The sequence below is a fragment of the Arachis stenosperma genome, chromosome 10 (assembly GCF_014773155.1).
Source record: "Arachis stenosperma cultivar V10309 chromosome 10, arast.V10309.gnm1.PFL2, whole genome shotgun sequence".
Lineage (NCBI taxonomy): Eukaryota > Viridiplantae > Streptophyta > Magnoliopsida > Fabales > Fabaceae > Arachis > Arachis stenosperma.
The window spans coordinates 38,013,286-38,027,727 of NC_080386.1; positions in this window are offsets into that span (position 1 = coordinate 38,013,286).

Below are 14,442 nucleotides of genomic sequence, written 5' to 3' on the forward strand. Positions count from 1 at the left end.
TCTTAGTATACTCTGATTTAAAATGAATTATACACCAAAAATTCTTAGTATGCACCAATTTTTTTCATATTAATTCAAAATGAATTTTTAATGTGTTCTTTTTAAATACAGAAATTCATGAAAATAGATCTGATCAAAGCAGCAGACGTGAAGATAATATAACTTTTCAGTATTTTATTTTTTTCTTTAAGTTTAATATCATGATGCATTTTTAATAGATAAATGAATTTTAAAAAATTATTATTTTATCTTTATATGTTAATATATTAATGTATTCACAGTAGACATTAAGTGTGAGCATAATTAATTTTAAAAATTTTATTTATTTAAAATCATTACAAGTGTTAGAGAATCATTAGAATTATTTATTTAAAATCATTAATTCTAAATGGTATTTTGACTCTGGTTGTTTCAATCATATGTCTCCTCTGCGTCACCTTTTTTCGTCGTTGTCTCCCACTACAAATGCACCTTCTGTCAACACTGCTAATGGTTCCCTCTTGCATGCAACACATCACGGGATTATTTCACAGTCCAATATTCATCTTCCTGATGCTTATTTTATTCCAAAACTAAATTTTAATCTTATCTCTGTCGGTCAACTTGTTGAACTCGGTTTTGATGTCATCTTTTCTATTTCTGGTTGTCGTGTGCAGGATCGTCGGATGGGAAAGATCATCGGGACTGGCTGTAAGGTCGGACGCTTATTTGAGCTCGAGAACCTTCATGTTCCCTCTACAAATCTCTGTGCTGTTTCCTCTCCACCTACTCTTCACCTGTGGCACCGTCGCCTTGCCCATAGCTCCTTAGGAAAATTGCGTCCTCTTATCTCTACGGGTGTTTTAGGTCAAGTTCAAAATGAGTCTTTAGATTACATTTCTTGTTGCACAGCAAAACAACCTGCGTTATCCTTTAATAATAATTCCTCTATTGCTTGCTCTCCTTTTTATCTTATTCATTCTGATGTTTGGGGCCCCGCTCCTACCGCTTCTATAGGAGGGGCTCGATATTTTGTCGTCTTTATTGATGATTATTCACGTTTTACTTGGGTTTATTTGATGACTAATCGTTGTGAATTGCCTCAGATTTACATTAACTTTGCCACTATGGTTCGAATTCAGTTTTCAAAGGTCATTAAAATTTTCAGACGTGATAATGCTATGGAATATCGTGACTCCAAACTTTTAAATTTTCTCACTGAACAGGGTACTTTGTCCGAGTTTTCTTGTCCTGGTACCTCTCAACAAAATGGCAGAGCTGAGCGTAAACACCGTCATATTCTTGACTCTGTCCGTGCGATGCTTATTTCCTCTTCCTGTCCTGAGCGTGCTTGGGTGAAGCTGTTCTCACTGCTGTTCATGCTATCAATAGACTCCCTTCTTCTGTTCTTGGTAACACTACTCCCTTTGAGCGTCTTTATCGTACTTCTCCCGATTACAGTTCCCTCCGTGTTTTTGGTTGTGTCTGCTTTGTCCTTCTTCAACCTCATGAACACAATAAGCTTGAACCTAGGGCTCGCATGTGTTGTTTTCTTGGTTATGCTTCTGAACATAAGGGTTATCATTGTTGGGATCCTATCTCTCGCCGTATTCGTATATCTCGTCATGTTGTCTTCTGGGAGCATCACATGTTCTCTAGTTTTTCCTCTTTTGAGTCCATTCCTTCTACTCCGTCACCATTTTTTACTAACCCAAATGTTGATCTTTTCCCTAGTGATGATACTACAGGGTCTATCCCAACTCCACCCCTCGAGGCTCCTGCTTCACCGCCTTCTCCATCTCCTGATGACTCCAGACCGGACGGCGATCCCACTCATACCGTCATGCCTCCTCCTCCCACTCGTTCTTCTCGGGTAAGAAATCCACCTCCTCATCTTCTTGATTATCATTGCTTTTCTACTATTCTTCATCAACATGAACCTAAGTCATTCAAAGAAGCCTCCACAAATCCAAATTGGCAAAAAGCAATGCAGGAAGAAATACAAGCTCTTGAACAAGCACATACTTGGGATTTGGTTGATCCTCCTTCTGATCAGGAAGTTGTGGGCAGTAGATGGGTATACAAGATCAAGACTCGCTCTGATGGCTCTATTGACCGTTATAAGGCTCGCTTGGTTGCTCAAGGTTGCACGCAAGAGTATGGTATTGATTATGAAGAGACTTTTGCTCCTGTTGCTCGCCTTACATCTGTTAGAGCTCTCCTTGCCATTGCTGCAGTTAAAAAATGGTCTCTCAGTCAGATGGATGTGAAGAATGCATTTCTTAATGGGGACTTGAAACAGAAAGTCTATATGAAACCACCTCCGGGATATCCTTGTCCTTCTCGTAAGGTTTGTCTCCTTCGCAAGGCGCTCTATGGACTTAAGCAAGCCCCTCGTGAATGGTTTGACAAGTTCAGCTCTACCATATGCGATCTTGGTTTCACTTCTAGTCCTCATGAGAATGCTCTCTTCATTCGTAAAAGCGAACGAGGAGTTGTCCTTCTACTTTTATATGTTGATGACATGATCATTACTGGAGATGATGTTGACGGTATCTCTGAACTGAAGACCTCACTTCACCATACCTTTGAGATGAAAGATCTTGGTTCTCTCAGCTATTTTCTTGGTCTCGAGGTCATCTCCACAGATGATGGCATCTATCTCTCTCAGGTTAAGTATGCTTCAGATCTTCTTGCTCGCGTTGGGATTACAGATAGTCGCACTGAGTCTACTCCTATTGAGCCTAATGTTCAATTTACTCCTATGGATGGCACTGCTTTGGATAATCCGACTCTCTATCGACAGTTAGTTGGTGGTCTCGTCTACTTGACTGTCACCCGACCAGACATTGCCTATCCAGTTCATGTTCTCAGCCAGTTCTTGTCAGCTCCTCGTACTACTCACTATGCGGCAGTTCTGCGCATTCTTCGCTACGTCAAAGGCACTCTATTTCATGGCCTTTATTTTTCTGCCCATTCCTCTTTGACACTTCAGGCATACTCCGATGCTGATTAGGCTGGTGATCCCACTGATCGTCGTTCCACTACTGGTTACTGTTTGTTCCTTGGCGACGCTCTCATTTCTTGGCGTGCTAAGAAGCAAACCTTCACCGCTCGGTCAAGCACAGAAGCTGAATACCGTGCCCTCGCTGACACCACTGCTGAGGTTCTCTCGGTTCGTTGGCTTCTCAAAGATCTGGGTGCTCCTCAGTCCTCTCCTACTGATGTTTTTTGTGATAACCGCAGTGCTATTCAGATTGCCCATAATGATGTGTTTCATGAACGCACCAAACACATTGAGATTGATTGTCATTTTGTTCGGCAACGAATTCTCATTAATGCTATTCGTCTCATTGCTGTTGGAACACTGGATCAGACTGCTGATATCTTCACGAAAGCTCATCATCCGACTCATTTCCAGACTTTGTTATCCAAACTCAAGCTGGTATCCTTAGCTCCCACTTGAGTTTGAGGGGGGATGTTAGAGAATCATTAGAATTAATTAGTATCGTATTAGTATCGTTTATATTTATAGCATATCTGTATATTAATTGTAAGATTCTATGTCTTTATTACGTTGATTCATCTAGCACCTATAAATACCCCTTGTATATTGTACATTTCATCAAGCTGAATAATACACTTTTCAGATTCCTTTCCTCAGTCTCTTGTTTCTAACAACAAGAACCAATATGAAAAATAATAACAATACCTAACAAAAAATTTAAATCTATATACAAAAAATTTTATAAAAACCAAAATGATACTTAAAATATTTATTTACCAATTAAAATGAAAAATATGTAAACTTTAATGAAAACGAAAATATAGTTAATTCAAAAGAGTTTATATTTTGTTGAATCGTTTTAATATAATTCACACAAAAATCACAAATAAAATAATTAAATCAAATAAATTTTAGGTAATAAAATAAATAGTAAAAATTAAAATGATAAATCTAGATGAAAGGATACAAAATTAAAATTATTAGAAGTAAAAGAACAAATAAAATACGAACCAATATTATCGTCATGCATTGTATTACTTCGATCAGTAATACCTAAATATTTAAAAATATGAAACAAAACATACAAACTAAAAAATTCAAGCGAAAGCCAAAATTGTCATAACGTATATAAGATAATTAACTAAAAAATGCTATAAAACAATAGATGCAACTGAGAATTTTATACCAAAAAAATTATGATATATAAAGATAGCATTCTTAAAAAATTTTTTATGTATTTCATACTCAAAATATATTGTATTGACTATTTCATATAAAAAAATAGTCCATAACAGACACAATATTAACATATAAACAAAAATATATAATAAAATAATAAAATAATAAACATTTAAAATAATATAATGTTGTTATAGATCGTATGTGATTTTAATTTGGTTATAATAGTTTTGAATAAAAAAATTTAAAAAAAATATTAGAAAAAAGAATAAAACTATTTTAATTCGCAATAAATAATATTTTCTTATAATTAGAAGAATAAAAGAATTTATTTAACGAATAAAAAAAATCTTTATAAAGAATAAAATAAAATATTTTATAATTAAGGTTGTTAAATATTTTTGTATAACAAAGTTTGAAAAAAATAAAGTCAAACAACATCACAATATTATATAGTGTAACATAGTTAAAACAAAATATTTTTAAACATCATTTAAATATTTAATAGTTACTTATCTCTTTTTTTATGATCATTATAATGAAAGTTATTCTTTGTTTTTATAATCAACAAAGTACTATTTTTTAAGTTGTTACAAAATTTATCATTTTTTGTTTTCCATTATGAATGTAACCAATATATATAAATTTAATACGAATACATAAATTAGACAAAATGTTCGAGCATCCCACAATTGTGTTTGAAATTTTCAAGAAGATGCAACAATACTTCGAACTCCACTACTAATCTCAAGGACATGTCATTACTATAGCGTCTATTTCATCATGAAACATTCGAGATGTGTTGTAATGGGGAAAAAGTCTCTCTTCTTCAAGTAAATGCTCCTCAGGAATTCAAATCTTCCTGAACCCCTCTGTAGAAGGAAATCATTTTAGAAAACATATTCGTGGATACAATCATGTATTTTCCTTCACTTTGTGTGGTGTGCACATAGAGGAACAACTAGCTATAACAGGCCGTGGTATATATATATATTTCGTATTCAAGGCTCAATATATCAAAGTATAAGGGGATTTTATCTGGATCAGGGCATGCGACCACGTTTTTTGCAACTGTACATATATGATACTGAGCATGAGTTGTAGAATAGGATGCTGGAGAACACATAACTACATAAAATATTGGTTCTCAAGTTACAACAATTGCTACACCGGTATAATCCTTTTCTCCATGTGTTTCGCTAGCTTGCACAACGGTCAGATGTACATAAATATAGTTTGGTCATTAGAGAGCAACTTGCTAATCAGCCACAATATAGTCTTCCAACTACGTCGCAGGTAGCAGCTATAATTGTTGGTGATGACATTGAAACAATAATTCATGGACGAGATATTAAGGTGCAAACTCATGCTGGTAGCCTACGAAGGATTCAGAAATTCGTTGGCTATTACGATCTACTACAATATCCTCTTCTTTTTCCATTTGGAACTCATGGATAGGATATCAATACTCGAAGGCAAAATGGGGGAACCGAACATATTATAGCTATATGCTCCAGGTACAAATTTCCATTTTCTATGCAGTATAGACTTCTGAAATTTCTGCAAAAAAATTGTTCAATGTATTTAACCTTTTTTCCAAAATCTTAAAAATTTATAGATCTGCCCCGATGATCATTCCACCGTATTGCAAGCAGGGTGACTTCTACAATAGTATGTTGTAGATAACTATGTAAAAATTGAAACAAAAAAATTAAGGTGGGTTCGAAATAGACAGAAGAAATTATGGGCTGAATTACACCAAGACTTACAAGATGCCTTGCACACAGGAGAAACCAATGCAGGTAAATATTGTTGGATCTAATGGCTATTTCGTAAATCATTAAGAATTACCCCAAAATAATTATTGAAACTAACAATATTTTTCTTTATATTTGTCTTTAAAAAATGTTAGAAAGAAAAGAACAATATTACCATCGTCGTTCATTGGTAGCCGTCGAGACATGACCCAGCGATATGATGATGGAATGGCTATTGTTTTTAAAGAAGACAAGCCAGATATTTTCCTCACAATGACATGCAATCTATCTTGGATTGAAATAACTTCAGAACTCAACCAAGTTGAAACTCCACAGGATTGTCCAGATCTAACAACAAGAGTACTGCATATTGCCCTCAAACAGATGGTCAGTCAGAGAGAACAATCCAAACCTTGGAGGATATGCTTAGGGCTTGTGTTTGGACCAGCCGACAAGCTGGGATTGGTATATGCTACTAGTGGAGTTTGCTTATAATAATAGTTACCATGTAAGCATCGGAATGGCTCCATATGAGGCTCTGTATAGGAGGAAATGTCAGTTTCTACTATGTTGGTATGAAGCTGAAGAAAGGAGCTTATTAGGGCCTGAGATGATAGCTGAGACCACAGAACAAATAAAGAAGATCCGTAGCCGAATCTTGTAGCTTAGAGCCATCAGAAGAGCTATGCTTATCAAAGGCGAAAGCCTTTAGAAATTGAAGAAGGAGAGCATGTGTTTCTGAAGGTTACTCCAACGACAAGAGTAGGAATAGCAATTAAAGCGAAGAAACTGAATCCCTGTTACATCGGACCATTCGAAATCTTGAAGAGGACTGGGCTGGTGGCTTATAGAATTGCCTTACCACCACATCTTTTGAACCTGCACGACGTATTCCACGTGTCGCAGCTTCGAAAGTATACTCATGATGCAAGTCATGTTCTGGAGCCAGAATCAGTTCAAGTGAGAGAGGATCTGACGCTTCCAATAATCCCAGTTAGGATCGATGACACCAGCATCAAACGTTTGCGCAGAAAAGAAGTATCATTGGTGAAAGTGGCTTGGAGTCGGGCTGGTATTGAAGAGCATACTTCGGAGCTTGAATCAGATATACAGAAGGACTACCCACACCTCTTTTTGGGTAACTGAATCTGAATTTTGAGAAATAAATTTTTAATTAGGTGGGTAGAATGTAAATCATGTAGAATTAGCAAATAATTAATCAAAAAATTAAATTTTAATATAAAAAATTTGAAATGTGAATTTTATATTAAAATAGGATAGAGCGAATTAAAACAAGAATTTTGATGCTAATTTCAAAGAATTTGGCCTAAGATTGGGCCGAACGGGCCGAATCGGTCGAACTGGGCCCAAATGGGCTCTAGGCCCAACCCTTCAGCCCAAGTGACTTTAAGGGATGTCTCCCTTCTTCCTGCATTCAGCAAGTCATGCTGAAATACACAAGGAGGAGGAGGAAGAAATTCCAAACCCTTGATCAAAAATTCAAACCACCACAACTTCTTGCTCCGAGCTCCTATCGTCGCACCATTTGCAGCCACGCGACCACCGCGTTGAGCTCTACGAATCTACCGAAACAATTTCATAAATAAGCCACTTTATCACCATAGTCTCTCTATCCTTTTTCTATTTTCGAAATGTATTAAAGTGGTGGTGAGGTTTTGCTTCCTTAATGTTATAGAACCCGATTAGCTTGAGGAAAACATTCACTCTTACTTATATGACACTTAGGTAAGGTGAGGATACTAGAACTCTAGCTAATTCCTTGAATTGGTGTATTGGGTATTGAATTTGGGTATATGTGTGTGATATATATATATATATATATATATATTGGAGCTTGAATTGTGAGCTTAGGAACTTGGTAGAGGTTGGGTGATGTTGCCTTGCTGATTTTGGACCTCTTGGAGCTGCGTTCGGTGTATTAGTGGGTTACTTTGGGTAATACGTGAAAATCGGCCAAGATGTGGTTTAAGTTGTATGTATTAAATATATAATGTTCTGTGAATAATTAGGCTAGATGACCATAGGATAGGTTGGAATGTGAGAAAATGTTCCATGCTTAGCACCTGTGATAAATATGATTATATGAATTAAGTGTATATTGGATGGTTGCTACTTATACTGATGACAACATGTTAATTGATGAATTGGTGATGGATGATGTGATGATATGATTATATGTGGATTGAGTGAGTTGTTGATAATATTGTTGATGCAAAACGAGGAATTGAGGTTTGAAATTGTGTAATTATGAAGTATGGTAGAAGGTGGTGTGATGTGAAGAATGTAGTGTTGTGTTGATATGCTATGATATAATATTGTGCTGAATCTAGGTGTAAAATTATGGATATGAGTTTAGGTTCCAGTAAAATTGAGGTTTGAAGCCTTTTGTGTAAAATTGATTTTTGGCCGAACTTCGGCGAGTCATAACTTGGCTTCTGAACCCCTAAAAGGTTTCAAACTTGTTTCATATGAAAATTGGATCCGTGAAGTTTACACCATTCAAAGAACGGATGAAAAATGTTTTAAAACAAAAACATTATGCGCGTCAGAAGTTCGGAGGGTAAAATTGAAAATCCTACATTTTCAGCATTTTACTGATTCTGCACAGCTTGCATACGCGACCACTGTACGCGACGCGACCAAACTCTTCGGGTTTGGCTACTTGCATACATGAGCAGTGTGTTTGTGTACGCGAACACTGATTTTTAAGGGGTTGCGTACGCGACCACCTGCACGTGACGTGACCAACCCTTTTGGGTTGGGATCCTCGCGTACGCGAGGAAGGTGCTTCTGTACGCGACCAAGGATTTTTGCACGCCCACGCATACGCGTGACCTCTCAGTAAATGCACCTCCACGCGTATGCGTGGCCCACGCGTGCGCGTGGCCCCTGTTTCAGCAAAAATGGATTTTGTGTTTTTAAGTAAAATTTTAAACTTCTAAACCTCTATTTTCATTCTTTTAGCCCCAAAACATAGTAGTAACTCTAGTAGAAAGATGGAGTTAGGAAATTAAGGTAACTTGGGAATGAAGTAAAGTGGGAAAAGTGATGAATTAAATATGGAAATGTGTATATTTGGAGTGTATATGGTACCATGGTTATATGATATGATTATGCAAAGATTACGATGATTATGAATATTATTTGGCTTATACACTCAATTGATCTAAGATACAAGTTTTCCTGGGTAAAGTACCGTGGCTTGCCACCACGTGTACCAGGTTGAGACTTGATACTCTGTTGACCCTACGACTTAAGTTTGACCGGGCACTTATAAATTCCCGGGGATGTTGACCTCCATTGAGCAATTTTATATATTTGAGAAAAAGCTATGCATAGACTCTTGGGGATGCGCATCAAGGGACAGTCCATGGTTTAGCAGCCGGACTTGTCGGGTTGGCATGATAATCGACAGATGAGCCTCATCAGCCATAGGACAGGTATACATCATGTGCATATTATTTGCGTTGTTTGCTGTGCATTATTTAATTTGGAATATATTATGTTAACTGTTGTATTTGCTACTTGCACTATCTCTTTTTCCTACCTATGCTTGCATTTTTCTGGTAGTCTATCTTTGTAAACTCACCGGAAATGGAGGAACAAAGGAAAAGTGGAAATGCTTAGTGTGAAGATTAAGTTTAAACTAGGCTTAGAACTTCCTAGATGACCACCCTTTTTATGGTTTCTGTTTAGTACTTTAAGCTTTACAATCTGAGTGTCGGCGTTCTAGGATTGTCTCTGGCATTCCCAGGACCTTATATCTTATGTGCGTGGCACCTTCACCATGCTAAGAACCTTCGGTTCTCACCCCATACTATGTTGTGTTTTTCAAATGCAAGTTGAGAGGCACCTCGCTAGGCATCTGAAGCTTCTACAGCAGAATGGATATTTTGGGATTTTTCTTTTGATCATTTTGATATATGTATTTGTATGGATTCTCCTCATAGATGCTTGTGTTACTTTGGATAATTAGGGTTTTATGTATGTGTCATTTTGGGACTTTGGGATATGTGTGTGTGTATATATATATATATATGTAAATATTCTCCGGTCAGCCTTAGCTTCGCAGGCTGAGTTAGGAGCTTGTTATTTTGTATCCCTTGATCCTCTACTCATACCTTTGGTGTGAATATGTTAGTGGACTTTAGATTTCTTCGTACGCAAGTAATCCATATTTCTGTGCATTGCGCTTTTTATTTTGAAATTTTGTTTTACCGTTTTTCAAGGCTCCTAATATACTATCTCTTTTTCATTATTATTATTATGTATATTTTATTTTAGAGGTTGTAATACCACACCACTTCTATTTTACGGCTTAAGCGTAAAACCCTGTGTGGTAAGGTATTACCGGTAGGAACCCTATTGTTCCATTTGCCACACCTACGCCCACATCCACGTCCACGGCCACGGTTTCGACCAATATTTTGATGGTGATTTCTTTTATGTTCACAAAATGCCGTATTCACTTCAAGAAAAGCGGTTGAGCCAGTAGGACGGACTTCATGGTTTTTCATTAATAATTTATTATTTTATTCTGCCAATAGAAGACAACCTATTATATCAGAATACCTTTTGAAACCCTTTTCACAGTACTGTTGTTGCAACATCACGTTGAAAGCATGGAATGTGGAATAAGTTTTTCCCATTAAGTCCTCATCTATGAAATTTTGGCCACACAATTTCAGTTGAGAACTTATTTTGAAAAGTGTAAAATTACATTCACATACTATTTTAAAATCTTGCAGCCTTAAGTGTATCCACTCATAACGAGTTTTAAGCAACAATACAATCTTTTGGTATTCATATCTCTCTTTCAAATTTTTCCATAGCTCTTATGGATCTTTTACAGTCAAGTATTTTACTTTCAACCCCTCATGGAGATGATGACGCAGAAAAATTAGTGCCTTAGCCTTATCTTCGCTTGACGATTGTATCTCTTTCTTTATGGTATCTCTAAACTTTTTGGAGACCAAGTGGGTTTCAGCATCAAGCGCCCATTCTAAATAATTTTTACCGGCTAAATTAAGAGCGGCAAATTCAAGCTTTTGCAAATTTGACATGATAGCTCTATAAATAAAAGCAAATAAATAATTAAGAATAATAATATTAATAATACATATAAAAAGAAAGGAAGATAAGTAAAATGATTATAAACAAATAAATAAATAAATAAATTTGCTTCAGGAAATTGATAAAATATATTATTCCTTTTAAGATAGTAAAAATAATTTAAATAAACTATTAAAGTTATATATTCATTTCTGAGAATGTAAATAAAATTGTGATATTAGTACTACGGGTGTTATATCTTCACTTAAAGGAATAATTATGGTTATCATTCACTTTGGAAAATGATTATGTTTATAATTAATTATTATTCACTTCGAAAAATAATTTTGTATATGATTAATTATCATTCACTTCAGAAAATAATATTAATATTAAATAGAATGTTATATTTATATAAAAAATAAATAATATAAATAAATTAAATAAGAATAATAATATAACAAACTAAAGAAAAAAAACTATCAAAGAAAGAAAGAAAAAATTGCGTACAAAAATGAAGAAAGGAAAAAAATGGCGTTACGTATATGATATTACATGATATGTATATATGAATTTATATGAATTTAAAACAAAAGCATATGCATATATGGATTAAAACAAAGAAAAAAAGAAAAATATATTTATGAAAGAAAAATAATAAAATAGTTAAATATGTGGTATATATATATATATATATATAAATTGACAATGATATTTAAAAAAATAAAGTGAGTAATAAGAAAAAGATAATTACTTAGTCGAATAGTAGAATTTGTACTGATAACGTATTATGAAAATAAGGATTAGGGTTTGAGAGAAGGAAGAGAGAGAATAGGACGAGAGAATGATAGGTAATTTTATTATTAATTGTATACATTAGAGAATACGAAAGGAGCTATTTATAGCCAAAGGTCCAACTCTTAGCTAAGGGCCCACCTTTTAGTCAAGAATCCAACGTCTCGTTAGGGCATTAACAATAAATATATTTATAACACTTTTAATTATTTATTATTTATTTATTTAAGATGATCATAATCATTTATATTATCAAATGTTTAGATTACGTTACTTTTTTTTTAAAGTAAATGAACAACTTTAAAGGAATCAAATCCTTACTATGAAAATCTAAAAAAATTATCCACATGTATAAATTTTATGTGTTTAACTTAGATTAATGACACCAAACGTTTACCAATACGTCTAAGCATTTCAACTGAAATTGTGTCAATTATAACACTAGTAAAAAGTGGTATAATTTTGTTCCATTTTAATAACATGAATTAGTTGCTATAATTTACGGTTAATAACTAGTTTCTTTTACTTGCTATGTCATTAGACCACTCAACAAGTTAATTCTTAATAATTCATGTTTATTTTTTGTTGTTGGTTTGTTGTTAAAAAAACTATTTAATTTTTAATTAATAATAATATTTTTTAAATTTAATATTTTTAGATTAATCTAATTTTTGTTTTTTTTAAAGAGGTGAACCAATTTTAGCTAAAAAAATTAGTTAAAAAATATAATTTTTAATTACTTTATATAATTTAATATATAAATATATTTATTATTTAAATATGATGTTATATTAATAAAAAATAAAGTTGTCTATTATAAATTTTAATTCATTTGATAAACATTTTAAATATTGGAATTCAATTCAATTCTATAATTTCACTAATTTATTCTAAATATTAGAATTTAATTCAATTCTATACTATTAAAAATTTTTAAACAGAATGTAACAGATCAAATTAATCTTTTTTAATAAATAAAAAACCAACTGTACTATATAATACCAAATAAAATTAATTATTAAATTAATTATCTGTATATAATATATATTATAATATAAAATATACATGTTAAAAGTGTATAAAATAATATATACATATATTTAAATATATAATAATTAATTATTGACAGATTTTTATATAAAAATTATTTTTGTACTGTTAAGGAAATGGGATGTCTGATAGACGAAAAAAAAAAAGAAGTAATCATGTACATTTAACAGTAAAGACACACAAAAACTTATCTAAGTATAATTTTTGTATGACAAAAATATTTTTATTTATGGATAAATAATTTTTAATATTTTAAAATTTTATGAGCAGAAATTATAGTTTATTTATCTTTTTTAAATATAAAATTATTTTTATTTGTTCATAAATATATTTCTCATCATTCTAAAATTATAAATAGAAATAGTGTTCTCTAAAATTATACTAAAAATCTATATTTTTGGATCATCTTGATGGATCACAACATTATTCCCATAATTTTATTTTAATTCTTATAAACTTTTGGGCTTGATATTTTTTTTCTTCAAAACATGTGTATTTCAGTTCCGTTTCTTTTCAAGGAAAAAAAGGTTTTAATTTAACTAATTAACAACAAAAAAGTACAAACTTTTTCATTTTTTTTAAAGGATCATCATACTCATATTTTAAATATAGACATGGGCATTTAAAATTGAGGGCAGCAAAAGAATGTAATAGTTCATCATATATTGTTGTCAATATTGATTAGTTATATAACTGAGTAGATTCATATAATTATGTCTAAAAGAAAATACATAGGGAGCTAATTTTGGATTAGTCAATATATTTGTCAACTTTTTTTTATTGTCAATTTTTTCTCCTTAACTTGCATCCTTTTTAATTCACAAAAAATACGTTTATCGTTTTTAAAGTTTAAATTTAAGATTTAGACTTTAAAATTTAAGATAGTTGATAGCAATGATAAACGAATAACGGTAATAAAGGATGAAATCATGATGATATTAAAAGTGATATTGAAAGGAAATCAAAAAAAAAAAGGGAGAAGGAAAATAGCAAATGTAAAGTTAAAAAAGAATTTTCAAAAGAATTTGACTTCAATTAGCTACCAGAAAATGATTTCTAGTTAGATTCTTTCTAAAAAATTAAAACAGGAAAAGCTAAGACATTATTTGCCAACAAAAACTGTGACATCAAAGCTTAGGACATTAAAAGAAACAATATATATTTTCTTTTCCCAAAGACTATAGATGTTAGGACCAATATTATGAAAGAAACTATCAAAATCACATTGAAGAGGGAAGACCCTATCATCCAATGATATGTTAGGGGAGGTCCCTATAAAATCATACATGTAAATGTCAAAAGTTCCTAGTGTATAGCAAGTGGTGACTTATATTTTAATTGTGAGATATGTTTCCTTGTTGCCGTGGTAGCTGTGTTTGTTATTATGACTTATGGCTGGCATATGATACACGAGCTATGTTGGAGAAAGTAACAGAGTTATGAGGTAGTTATTGCTTTGGTCCTTCACCATAATAAGCATCACTTTGTTGCTGTCGATCTCTATGTGCAACTACCTAAGGTTATAATAATTATCATAATTATTATTTGAGAGAGTATAAAGAACTAATTATTTTAAGAATTTATCTAACATGTGTCTTCGGC